The sequence below is a fragment of the Hibiscus syriacus genome, unplaced genomic scaffold (assembly GCF_006381635.1).
Source record: "Hibiscus syriacus cultivar Baekdansim isolate YM2019G1 unplaced genomic scaffold, ASM638163v2 tig00110391_pilon, whole genome shotgun sequence".
Taxonomy (NCBI): Eukaryota; Viridiplantae; Streptophyta; class Magnoliopsida; order Malvales; family Malvaceae; genus Hibiscus; species Hibiscus syriacus.
Genome location: NW_024062719.1, coordinates 649,849 through 664,178, shown reverse-complemented (window position 1 = coordinate 664,178; position 14,330 = coordinate 649,849). Strand labels below are relative to the sequence as shown.

At 34.3% G+C, this 14,330-nt stretch overlaps 2 long non-coding RNA genes across 2 annotated transcripts; both read right to left on the bottom strand.

Annotated features, from left to right (window-relative positions):
• Positions 1-5,600: 5,600 nt before the first annotated feature.
• LOC120123213 lies at positions 5,601-6,563 on the bottom strand. The gene is made up of 3 exons (XR_005516172.1): positions 6,380-6,563; positions 6,092-6,299; positions 5,601-5,995 (listed from the first exon to the last, which is right to left on the bottom strand). It is a non-coding gene; the product is annotated as an uncharacterized LOC120123213 (long non-coding RNA).
• A 6,904-nt stretch (positions 6,564-13,467) lies between these two features.
• LOC120123212 lies at positions 13,468-13,992 on the bottom strand. Its single transcript, XR_005516171.1, has 3 exons — positions 13,911-13,992; positions 13,709-13,773; positions 13,468-13,611 (listed from the first exon to the last, which is right to left on the bottom strand). It is a non-coding gene; the product is annotated as an uncharacterized LOC120123212 (long non-coding RNA).
• Between the last annotated feature and the right edge of the window lie 338 nt (positions 13,993-14,330).

The following is a 14,330-nucleotide window of genomic DNA, read 5'->3' as shown; positions in this document are numbered from 1 at the left end:
TGCTTTAATCGTGGCCCTTGATCAACCCTTCAATTAGAAGGTTGTAAACAGTGCGTCGCCCCTGGCTAAGTATGAAACCCTAGTTGATTCGAGCTAGGTCAGGCCTTCTCCTCCTAACTGGACCTACTTTGCTGGGTCAGGCTAGCATGGTTCGGTTGGACTCTACTCTGGACCCTATCTTGGAATTTAGTAAACCATTTGAACCTGAAAATGAAAAAAAATAAAAAGAAAATAAATAATAATAATAATAAGCTTAAAAAAATATATAATATATTATATTTTCAAAATCATATAATATGTTTTCAAATATATATATATATATATATATATATATATATATTCAAAATCTATATATATTATATGTTTTCAAAATTATATAACAATATGTTTTTAAAAACTATATTATATATTTTCAAAAACTATATATTATATGTTTTTTTAAACTATATAATATGCTTTCAAAAACTATACTATATGTTTTTAAAACTATATTATATATTTTCAAAAACTATACCATATACTTTTAAAAATTATACTATATATTTTCAAAAACCATATATTATTTTTTTGACAAAACTATACATTATATATTATCATATATTCTATATACTATAAATATAAAAAAATCATATAGTTTCGGACAAAAATGAGTGTCAACATATAAAAAATTTATTTTAAAATCAAAATATTCTGAAAAATAATATGAATTAAAATAATTTAAATATATTTTAAGATTTTTAGAATATTCTCTATTTATATGTTTTGATGCCATTTTTTCTTCTTCATCTCGTAAGTCAGTAAAACAGATGGGATTGGTGATTGATTTTAGGGTTAAAGCTTGAATTTTGATCTCATTGAATTTTGATCTCATCCATTTGTAGTCAGGCGAAAGCCAGCACGTGTCTCACGCTTTGTGGTGACTTTAATAAAACCAATGTTTCACTGTCCCATAATCTTGTTTCACGCTCATTGTTTATTAATCGGGTAAACTATATGATAGTTAATTTTTATTTAAGTTTATATATTTTTATATAATTGTATTCATTTTTATTAAATTGAGATGTTAATTAATTAAATTTTAAATATTTAATCATTATAATTTTGATTATTAAATAAAAATAATCAAATATTATATTTAATAATATATATTTTTTAGATTAGTGAGAAAAGTATAATAAAATTAAAATAAAAGTGCTTGATCTTACAATTCACCCTTTTAATTGTATAAAGTCAGCCCCGCCGACATGTTCGTTCTTGAAAGCCGAGCTCATCACTAAATTATCCGAAACAAACCAAGTGAAAAACCAGACTGTTCTTCCCTGGTTTTCCCCTAAAACCTGTTGATGTTCCCTCTGTATAAAACACCTGACTGTGGATTAATTAAACATGCTCATTTCATTTGATTAATTGTTTGAAGTTCATCTCTGATAATGGCGCCTACTGCTGCAATGTTGATTCTGCCCCATGTGGGTGAAACTGCTCCACCGCCATTGGAGGTTAAGGTCTCTGCTTCCAAGTGGATGGCACTGGGAAAAAGCTTTCTGCTTCGAACAAAATCTGGGTCTAAGAGCAAACAGCCTAACATGGAGGTTCATCATTCGTCCTCTTCTGATTCTGCTTTGGAAAGCAGGCTCCTTGAAGCACTTGAACACACATGGTGGTAGAGAATAAAGATGATGACTATCACTTTGGGTCAGAGTATTTGATTCCAAGTTTGTATATTCTTTGCTTAAACCACTGTCTCTTTATCACATATACTTTGTAATTGTCAACTTTTGTGATTACTATGTCAATTTGGTTCTTACATATAAAAAACAGGACTTTCAAGTTTTAACATTGTACCCTTCCCAAATTCAGAACTTCTCAAGGACTGAAAAAGTATTAAAAATTGTTTATATATATATATATATATATATATATATATATATATATATATATAATTCTACGTACGAAAACTTTAATATACAGTTAAAGAAAGACGTTATCAGAAATGTTATTATTTTTTAATATTTCTAGTAAAAATTACCTAAAATATTTTTTTTACATAAAACATAAATATTTTTTAACATTTCCTGTAAAATGCATAATATTAACATTTCTTATAAAAAATAATGTTTTAGGTAATATTTTATCGGATATATTATTAAATTCGGTAAAACGCCTAACAATAATATTTTCGAAAGAAATAATAATGTTTTAGATAATTTTTTACCGAAATATTAAAAAAATAATAACATTTTCAGTAGTTTTTTCTTTAGCCATATATTAGATTGCCGCTGGTGAGACTTCCTCATATATATTTGTTCCTAATAAGTTTAGATTTCTTTTCTAAATATACTATCTTTAAATGAGAGGCCTTAGTGATGGAGAGCTCACTGCATAACAAGTAACGAATTTAATGTTAAGAATTTGTAAGTGAAAAAATAATTAAAATAATATATATATATATATATATAAGCAACTAATTTAATGTTAAGAATTTATAAGTAAAAAGTAATTAATATAAGATTAATAAAAAATAAAGTTTAATGTAATCCAGTAGACGTAATATTTAATGTTATTTAATTTTATTAATTTTTACGTATGAAAAAAATAATAATTTATTATAAATATAAAAATTACGAAAGATACAAGATGTCTTATTTTTTAAAAAATTAAATATTTATACTAAAATTAGATTTAAAGTATTTTAAATCACACTCTTAATATTTCTGATCTTTTCAATGTATGTTTCACAAATTGTGAAGATTACCTAAGAAATTATATCTCTCAAAAATAATTTTCTACGATCATTTTAAAAGTTAAAAAATATTTTTATCTATAAAGTTAAATATTTAATTATAAAGAACTTTTATTTTATAATAATTTGTAAATAAATAAAATCAATAATTATAATAAAATTTAACTTAATCTTTAATAATAAAAAATTGGGTTAATAAGTAACATAAACCCTAAAATAGATTATATATATCTCATGAAGGAGTGGTGGTGGACCGGTGGTGATGGCGGAGGGAGAAAAGGAAGATAAAAATGTGGTTTGCAAAATAAGAATGAAGAGAGAGATTGGTCTAAGCTTCCCAGTGATATACTGAAGTGCATACTGGGTAAATTTTATTGGTCGCATCAAATCCGAATACGTGAAGCTTGCAAGGATTGGTGGAACGTATCCCTTGATGGGATCCTGGGTTTGAAATTGCGGACCGAAAAGGCGATAGCGGCTATGATATTACAGTAGTGCCGTCATACGAAATTGATTTTCATGATTTTTGCGGTGAATGATAGATTCACACCAATAGCGATATATCACGTCTGTAATTTAACGGATAACGGTGAATTGTGCCGATCACGGGACGCTATATGCGTTATTCCAATTTCCAATCGTAATTTTGTTTTTCAAAAAAATGAAAGGTCGGGGTGAGGAGAAAGGGAGAGTTGAGAATGAAAGCATAATTTGTTTTTTGTTTTAGACAATGAAATCGAGGGGGGAGGCAGAAAGGTCGGGGAGGGGTTGCTTTATTTTAAAATATAATTTTAAAGGATATATTAATTTGACATCTCTTCTACTTTTAGAATTTATAATTTAATCCCTAGTTTAAAATGTAAATGTAAATTTTAATTTGTATTTAATTTAGTTTTAATTTCAGTAATCTAAATTTCTGTAATTTAAATTTTAAAATTTTATTTTAATTATATTTAATTTAATCATTTTAGGGTAAGTTGTTGTGCGACATTTAAAAAAATTCACGACCGCGATTCCCGTAATGACCGCAATAACATCCGTTATGTCCGCAACTGTAATAAACACGACGCGACAGAAAACGTAACCGTAAACGCTATTTAAAAACCTGATGGGATCCCCACCATTTACAAAGCATGGCTAATGACATTCCAATGGGAGCGGATAGATCGGAAGAGAGTGATCGGTACATGTAAGCTTAAGGACACCTTGTTGGACAAAGAGGTATACATCTACAAAGGCGTTAAGAGAGAAGATCGGATTATTTTCGATTCAGCTCAATATCAGTCTAGTCGATACGGCTGGGCTCTTTTTCGAAACCAACCAAAGTATAACTTTTGTATCAGACGTGTCTTCTTCTTGTACTCTCCCTTCACCAAGGAGGTTCTTGAGCTACCGACACTCGAGTTTGGTTTCCCAATCTATGAATTTGACTTGACGGCCACGTTTAACATGAGTTCAACAAGTTCAGATTGCCTTGTTTTCAGTTTCTATAGATTTAACGATACTATTGGTATTTGTACATGTCGACCGGGTGATCAGAGTTGGACGACGTACTACCTCGTAGAGCGTCATCCAAATAAAAGTTGGTATGGCTCCGCATTGAGTTAGACCTATTTAAACGGCTGTTTCTACTGTCTTTTTTCAGGTGGCGCACTAGGTGTATTCGACGTCGATAGTCGAAAATGGAGATTGCTTGCGAAATGCTGGCGAGTCCCATACCATGAGTATCACATTGAAGTTTCTGGCGAACTGACAGCCGGTCTTAGGTATCCATGTCTACCGCATAGGCACCAAATAGTTATGAAGTTTGATCTCTCAGCCAAATGTTGGGTTGAGAATTCGGACTTCGAAGAGATGGTACGCACTGGTCTTACATCCTTATCAAGTTCTAGACCATTGGGAGAATCATCATCATCAAATGATCAACATCATCATCATTTATATGCTTATTTGTATCCAAAAGACGAAGATCACCGGAGGGCTTCAATATTGATAGAGCCTCCTGTCAATTGTGTTTGGACAAGGCATCACTTGCTTAAATGCAAACATATACCATCTCATATTATATTATATCATATGCTTCATATGTTTCATTGTTGGTAGCTACTAGGAACTTGAGATTTCTTTTATTAGTCTAAGTCTATTTTCTCTATATTTATCTATTTAGCTTGTTATGTTTAAATTGAATATGATTTTAGAATTATTTTATTCGAAACGATTCGATTTCCCAATTCGTTGGAAGAAATTTCATCATTTTTGAATCAACACTTGCATGTTAAAAGGCCTTGATTCACACTCACCACATGGAAAACCATCTTCTTTCCAGTAATTCTCAAGTATGCAGCACATGGTACTTTCTGTTGCTGTCAAGGACGAGTTCAACAGATGAACTCATTGTTTTGGATGCTCATTCTTCTGCAATACAAAAAAGAAACAGAACCAATCACAGACCATGAACCAAGAATATATATGCTTAAGATTTTCTTGTGTATGCGCACGAACATATAGCGTACACATTCACTCTTCTGTTGTTATTGTGGCATAGAACTTTCTCTGTGTATAACAAGACAAATTCGAGTCTCCTCGACTGGTCATCTGTACTATTCGAGCACGACACCAATTCTGGCAGCAGCAGCATTAAGAGTACCAAAAACAATCACCACGGTTTGATAAGGTAGCTTTAGCTGCAAAATAGGGTTTACACGAATTCATGTAAAGGTTCTTCGGCTTCAAAGCTTCCAAGGAGTAAAAACTCTACTTAATTTGATGGGCAAAGACTCTGCTTTCTCGGTTTAAGGTAATTTTGTGACAAAAACCAAGAGGATTGCACATTTTACCCTAAAAATACACTTATAAATGAATTCAAACAAAATCTTGAAACTTTGCATCTTGTAAATGAATTCATCATATATCATTCTTGTGGCACAAATGTTACAGCTTAAATACAATAACTTAGAAAGGAACTTGGAATTCCCTCAATAATGCTATTAAATTAATTCAAGCAAGCAAATAAAAAATGTTTAAAGAAAAAGGGTGGCTAATGATCGAAACGATTATGATACACGTGCATTATGCTACTCTCTTCTTTGGCAGCTTTTCGGCGCATGAAGGCTGTGAATGTTTGGCTCTTTTGGAATGATGCTTTCTTCACTGAGATGACGCCTTCTTTGCTAACAAAGTTCCTTTCTCATTATGATCTGGGCATTTTCCTTTATTGCACTGATTTGAGCAGGCTTCTTCCTACTTGATGCTACCCTGTAAGAATTGGGAATATGATTTATAACTTTACAGAGCAATCAGATTAATCTTCATTGATGACAAAGCAAAGGGTGTCTCTGGATTGCTAATTACCCTCGTAGTCTCCCTAGTTGTTTGGTGATTTAGTTTTCGCTAATCTGCCCTCGGATTTTTGAGCTGCCTTGTCTTGGCCTTTTTCCATCAGTGATGGAAATGTCATTTTCTGATGCATAGGAACAATACGTTTTTGTGGAGTACCATAAGAAATCTTTGTTTTCACCAACCCTTGTGGTTTCTTCAAGCTAGTGGTCTTGATGGTTTGCTACAAAGTAATAGATTACTCATCAAATTCCCTAGATGAGCAATGAACAGATATGGAAAGTAAAGAGAAAATCAACTTACCAGTTGATCTTGAAGTGTTATTGTATCTGGTCCATTGTCACTGTTCTCATTTATCTGTAATCAAGGGGGGAAACCTATTAGTCCAGGGCTATGATTACATGGTATATGAGTCTAAGCTCAAAGCACTCAATTCGACATTCTGATGTTTCCTCAATGAATTTCCACCTTGGGATCCTGGAAAGGTGGATGTGGTCTTGATGGTTTGCTACAAGTAATAGATTACTCATCAAATCCCTAGATGAGCAATGAACAGATATGGAAAGTAAAGAGAAAATCAACTTACCAGTTGATCTTGAAGTGTATTGTATCTGGTCCATTGTCACTGTTCTCATTTATCTGTAATCAAGGGGGGAAACCTATTAGTCCAGGGCTATGATTACATGGTATATGAGTCTAAGCTCAAAGCACTCAATTCGACATTCTGATGTTTCCTCAATGAATTTCCACCTTGGGATCCTGGAAAGGTGGATGTTTCTTTCAATGGTGCTTGAAGATTCTTCTTCTCCAAATTTGCTTCCTTTAAGGTTCCTCTTTCCTGAACAGCAAGAAAAATATCAGATAACATGGAAGAATTTTAAACCTCTTTTCATCATTTCAATAGTATCTACTCCATAAACAATACATACATCAGTTCTAAGACGAAAAGGCTTGGGATTTGTAAGCTTTGGTTTTCTGTGCTTCATCCCTGTAGCACCTTTATCTGTTGTGGAGTTTTCTTTCATTGTCCTATTCATTACTTTAGTACCCTGCATAATCAAGAACATTATAAAGTCAAATGTGTTGTAAAGTAAGTGACCATTAATTGTTGTAAAGTAAGTAGTCATCAAATGGCCAACTTATTAAAATTAATGGCCAAACATTTGGTGGTTGAAAGTTGGTAACAATAATGGTTGTATAGTTGGCAACAATGATTCACCAAGTTGGCAATAATAATGTTGAAAAAAGTAGGATGGGAAAATTGCATATTTAGTCATTATACTTTAGGATATTTATAAGATTAATCTTTAAGCTTCAACTGTAAATACCCTAACACATTTAGCTTCAAAATTATCCCAAATCATTCTAGCTTTCTCCCATTACTAGAGAATTTAGAGAGTTTTTTTTAGAGTTGTTTTCTCCTTTTTATCAAGAGATAATTGTCTTTGTTTTCTCCTTGTTAGATCGAGAGAAGTTGTAATTCCTATTTTCTCATGGTGAAATTCTTCTACCTTTGCTCGAGGTTTTTATCCTATATTATTTAGGGGTTTTCCACGTAAATTTTGTGTCTTCTTTATCTTTATTTTTATTTTCTCAAATTATCAGTTGTGATTTTGCTATATCCGATAGTCGTATTCCGCAACAATTGGTATCAAGAGTCATATTAGAGTATGTAATATCTATTTATTGTCTTTGTGGTTGCCACCAATAGGTAGATCCTCCAACATAAGAAAGTAAGAAAGTATTACCCATTCTTTGAAGGTTCCAAAGAACTATTCACGATAGTGAAATAATGGGAGCTATCTGTAATAGAAGCTATAACAACGAAATTTGATATTGAAAAATTCAATGGGAGAAATTTTTCATTGTGGAAATTAAAGATGAAGGTCATCCTGAGGAAAGACGGTTGTTTAGCAACTATCAGTGAAAGGTCGGTAGATTTCACAGATGACAACAAATGCATCTAAATGAACGAGAATGTTATGGCAAACTTTCATCTAGCATTAGCAGATGAAATATTGTCAAGCATCGAGGAGAAAAAGACAGCTAAGGAGATGTGAGATCATCTCACCAAATTGTACGATGCCACATCGTTGCACAATAAAATTTTCCTTAAGAAGAAATTGTACACTCTCCGGATGCCAGAATATACTTCAGTGACGAAGTACTTAAACACACTGAACACTTTATTTTCTCAGCTTACATCATTAAAATGTACAATAGGAGAACTAGAACGTGCTGAACTTCTACTTCAAAGTTTACCTGATTCGTATGATCAACTCATCATCAACTTAACAAACAGTAATATCACCAGTATAGTCTTTGATGACGTTGCAGCTGTTGTTTTACAAGAAAAAATCGACGCAAAAACAAGGAAGACAGATAAGTAAATCTGCAACAAGCAGAAGCGTTGACCACGATGAGAGGGAGATCAACAGAACGTGGTCAAAGTAGCAGTCACAAACATGGTAGATCAAAGTCGAGAAGCAAGAAGAATTTAAAGTGCTATAATGTGGAAGAATGTTCACTTGAAGGAAGGATTGGAGTCTAGGTAAAACTCCAATCCACAAGGCAATACCGCAAACACTTCAGATGATGGATGCTCTATGTTGTGAAGCGTCAACCACCGTGGAAATAAGAAAGAGATTTGCAGATATATGGCTCATTAATTCAGGAGCAACATATCACATGACCTCAAGAAGAGAATGGTTCCATCATTATGAACCTATCTCAGGAGGATCTGTGTATAGTTACAATGATCATGCCTTAGAGATCGTTGGAGTTGGAACCATCAAATTAAAGATGTATGATGGAACAATTAAAGTTGTTCGAGATGTGCGGCATGTGAAAGGCCTGAAGAAAAATTTATTATCCTACGGGTTGTTGGATAATAATGAAAGCAAGATTGAAACACGGAAAGGAATCATGAAGGTGTTTCATGGAGCGCTTGTGGTGATGATAGGCGAAAAGATAGCTACAAACTTGTACATGCTGAAGGGGGAGACTTTGCTAGAAGCAGAAGCCTCTGTTGCCTCATGTAGTTCAGATTCTACAATACTATGGCATCAGAAACTTTGACACATGTCAGAACAATGAATGAAAGTCCTTGTGGAGCAAAAACTACTTCCAGGCTTAACAAATGTATCACTTACTTTGTGTAAGCATTGTATAACAAATAAGCATCACCGGTTAAAATTAAACACGTCCAATTCTAAAGGCAAAAATGTTCTAGAATTGGTTCATTCTGACATATGGAAAGCACCAGTTACATCCCTAGGCGGAGAAAATTACTTTGTCTCATTTATTGATGACTACTCCAGGAGATGTTGGGTGTACCCTGTTAAGAAGAAGTCAAACATGTTTTCAATTTTCAAAAACTTTAAAGCGCGGGTGGAACTTGATTCTGGAAATAAGATCAAGTGTTTCAGAACAAATAATGGGGGAGAATACACAAGTGAAAAATCTGATGACTTTTGTAGGAAAGAAGCATCAAAAGACAGTTCACAGTGACGAACACTCTTCAACAAAATGGAGTGGCAGAGCGAATGAACAAAACCTTGTTAGAAAGAACAATAGCAATGTTGAGGGATGCAGGCCTAGAAAAATCATTTTGGGCAGAAGCAGTCAATACCGCCTGTTATTTGGTGAATGGAGCTCCATCAACTGCAATAGAGCTGAAGACACCAATGGAGATGTGGACTGGTAAACCAGCTGATTATTCAAACCTCCATGTATTTGGAAGTATTGTGTACGTGATGTACAACTCCCAAGAAATTCCAAAGCTGGATCCATAAAATACAAATTATTGGGGTATGCTGATGATGTAAAGGGGTATGGCTTGTGGGATCCTACTGCCCGCAAAGTGATCATCAGCAGGGATGTTATCTTTGTAGAAGATAAACTACAAAGAAAAGAAGACGATGATAGAGATGAAAAATCAGAGACTAAACAAATACATGTGGAAAAGGAGTTTGAACAAGGAGATTATTCTGAAGCAACTAGCACATGATTAACAAGAACCAGAGAGTTCTAAAGCTCCAACAACTCATCAATCAGATCGTGTGAGAAGACGTCTCAGTTGGCACTCATATTATGTTATAGAAGGAAATATTGCATATTGCCTTTTAACAGAGGACGATGAGCCATCAACATTCCAAGAAACAATAAACAACTCAGATGCTTCACTATGGATGATGGCGATGCAAGAAGAAATTGAAGCCATTCATAAAAATAATACATGGGACCTTGTGCCACTACCACAAGGAAAGAAGCCAATTGGTAACAAATGGGTATTCAAAATCAAGCGAAATGGTAATGATCAAGTGGAGAGGTATCGTGCAAGACTGGTGGTCAAAGGATATGCTCAAAAAGAAGGTATTGATTTCAACGAAGTCTTTTCTCCTGTGGTTAGACTAACAACAGTTCGAGTAGTCTTGGCAATGTGTGCTACATTGAACTTACATCTAGAGCAGTTAGATGTTAAAACAGTCTTTCTTCATGGAAATCTTGAAGAATATATTTACATGCTCCAGCCTGAAGGTTTTGAAGAAAAAGAAAAGAATAACTTGATTTGCAGGTTGAAAAAATCTATGTACGATCTAAAGCAGGTGCCAAGGTATTGGTATAAGAGATTTGATTCCTTCATTATGTGCCTTGGATACAACAGACTTAATGCAAACCCTTGTACTTATTTCAAGAGGTTTGATGATAACGATTTTATTATATTGTTGTTGTATGTGGATGACATGTTGGTTGCAGGACCCAACAAATATCATATTGAAGAATTGAAGGCACAACTAGCTAGGAAATTTGAAATAAAGGACTTGGGATCAGCAAACAAGATTCTGGGGATGCAAATTCATCGAGACAGAAGTAATAGGAAGATTTGGATTTCACAAAAGAATTACTTGAAGAAGATCTTGTCACGATTCAACATGCAAGATTGTAAGTTAATTTCTACTCCTATTCCTATTAACTTCAAATTATCCTCCGGTATGAGTCCTAGCAGTGAAGAAGAGAGGATGGAGATGTCTCGAGTGTCGTATACATCAGCAGTGGGAAGCTTAATGTTCGCTATGATATGCACAAGACCAGATATTGCACAAGCAATGTGAGTGGTTAGTCGGTCCATGGCGAATCCAGGCAAAGAGCATTGGAATACAGTAAAGAGGATTTTGAGATATATCAAAGGGACCTCAAATGTTGCATTATGTTACAGAGGATCAAACTTACTAATCAATGGGTATGTCGATTCTAACTATGCAGGGGATTTAGATAAAAGTAAATCTACTACAAGATACGTGTTCAAAGTTACTGGTGGAGCTGTAAGCTGGGTTTCAAAATTACAGTCAGTTGTGGCTACATCCACAACAGAGACAGAATATGTAGCAGCTAGACAAGCTAGTAAAAAAGAAATTTGGTTGAATATGCTATTGGAGGAGCTTGAGCACAATCAAGAGTATATCTCTATGTTTTATGACAGTCAAAGCGCCTTGCATCTAGTAAGGAATCCAGCATTTCATTCAAGGAAAAAACACATACGAGTTTAGTACCATTTTATTCGTGAAAAGGTGGAAGAAAGGACGGTAGATATGCAGAAAATCCATACCAAAGACAACATAGCAGATTTCATGACGAAGGCGATCAATGCTGATAAATTTACTTGGTGTTAATCCTCTTGTAGCCTATCAGAAATGTAAGCAACATAAATAGTACAATGTAGAAAGAATGGTGTGAATATATAATTGTTTCAATCAAATCTTCAAGTGGGAGATTGTTGTAAAGTAAGTGGCCATTAATTGTTGTAAAGTAAGTGGTCATCAAGTGGCCAACTTGTTGAAATTAATGGTCAAACTTTTGGTGGTTGAAAATTGGCAATAATAATGGTTGTATAGTTGGCAACAATGATTTACCAAGTTGGCAACAATAATGTTGAAAAATGTAGGATGGGAAAATTGAATATTTAGTCCTTATACTTTAGAATATTTATAAAATTAGTCCTTAAGCTTCAACTATAAATACCCTAACCCATTTAACTTCAAAATCATCTCAAATCATTCTAGTTTTCTCCCAATACTAGAGAATTTAGAGAGTTTCTTGAGAGTTGTTTTCTCATTTTTATCAAGAGAGAATTGTCATTGTTTTCCCCTTGTTAGATCGAGAGAAGTTAAAATTCCTATTTTCTCATAGTGAAATTCTTCTACCTTTTCCCGTGGTTTTTAGCCTATATTATTTAGGGGTTTTCCACGTAAATTTTGTGTATTCTTTATCTTTATTTTTATTTTCTCAAATTATTAATTGTGATTTTGCTCTATCCGATAGTCGTATTCCGCAACAAAATGGCGATACACAAACTGTCAAGAAACAGACATTACACAAACAAAGAAAATGACTATTTAATAAGCTACCTTCTGAATGCTTTTAGAAGTCTCGTGCCTCCCAGGAACATCCTTTTTCACCGGCTTGTCCTTAGCACAATTCAATTGTCTGCAATTAATTGTAGTGAAAATTCAATAGTGAATGCAAGTGAATAATAATAGACAAAATCATGGGGGGAAACAAGTCATGAATTTCATGCCTATTTTCATCAGAAGCTGTTGTATTTTCCTTATTGTTTTCACTTACTCGGATGTTAGATGCCAAAGCATTTCATTGTCCCCTTCAGACTCTGAAATGGAGGCCATCTTACTCCTAGTGGGAGATGAAATTTTGGTATTCTCGCTACCTGCTTGCTTCAAGCTATCTGAAGGACTCTCTCAACTGAGTCTTTTCATCTGTTCTTCTATGCATAGGAGCCTCGGACGACAGCAAGTCTTTGTTGATGTTGTTTTTCTCCAAAGGTTTTACAGATTTAGCTTCTTCATTCTTCTTCTTCTGGCAATGCAAAGAATCATACACTCGGCTTTTAACCTCTCTCACTCTCAACTGTTTCCTTGGAACATCTAAAGGTCTATTATTACATCCCAATGCATTCTTCTTACTTCCATTATTAATCTCAAGCTTCTTCATCCCTGCGCATGCCTTCCTTAACGAACTATTCCATTCTACAGACTTCTTCAACTTCACTACCTTCTTTGGAGAGTGAAACAATAAAGTCTTTGCCACCACTCTATCCTTTGGTACCTCAATTGTAGTTGGTTTCGGGTTCCGAACACTTCGAAAAGTACTGGGATTCAAGATCCCTTTTCGGTTCCTCAGTGTAGTCAAGGCCTTAGTAGATGAATGCTTTGCAGCCTTCACATTTGGGGTAGTTGAAAACTGCTTAGGAACATGTCTAACTTTCACTTTGGCTTCCCCCATCTTTTGTGTAATGGATGAAATCATAGCCAATTTTGACACTATACTTCTAAGACTTAGCAAGAACTGTACGGGGCATTCCAATTTTGACCTAAAATCACAATAAAAAAATCAATGAAGAAATCAAAAACGTAAGTCTCAATGAAGAAAAACAGAAAAAGATTTCCATGAATTTACCTCGAGTCTCTTTTGCAAAGAGCTTCTCGAAGCCCAACACTTGGACTCCTAGCTGCCATAACCTGAAACATTCAACTGTTTAAGTTCAGCAATCACTTGAAAATATGAGAAGATGTTATGCACTTGAAGGGGGGAAATGGGGGCAAAGTTTGTACTAACCCTAAGTACAAAATTATTATAAATTGCGTCAGAGTCCATTTCTTCTTCATGCTTTTGATCACATCCTGAAGAACAAACAATCATTGGGACATAACAACGAACAGTTGTTTTGTTTCATCCAAAAGTTATTAAACCGAAATAAAAATTCAAGCTTTATCTTATTTAAAAATCGATTATAGCTTCAATCAAACACAAAACTCACCGACACGGAGGAAGAACCAATAACGATCATTGTGTTCGGTGTGGCAACGATCAGGTGCGGAGAAGTCCACGAACTTCGGAGCTTCAATCTCCTAGTAGAAATCGTCGCCAATTACTTCTTCGCCGACGGCATCTTTGATCTGAAATTCGTCCATTTTTCAGTTGCCGTAGATCTAAGATCCGATGAAGAGGAGCAAAAACTAGCCGGAAGAGTGAGTTTGGCACTTAGTATTGTCTCTTTTGTTCATTGGAAGCCGTTCCCCTGAGCCGATTGTTTTAAATTTGTTACAGGTTCTAAAACTAGCCGTTATGGACATGACCGTAATATAGTTTGCATCACAAGGGTGTTTTTGTAAACTAAATATTGAATAATTGAGACAGCAACCGTTTCCGCCTGTCCAGTCCTTTTATTTTTTATTTT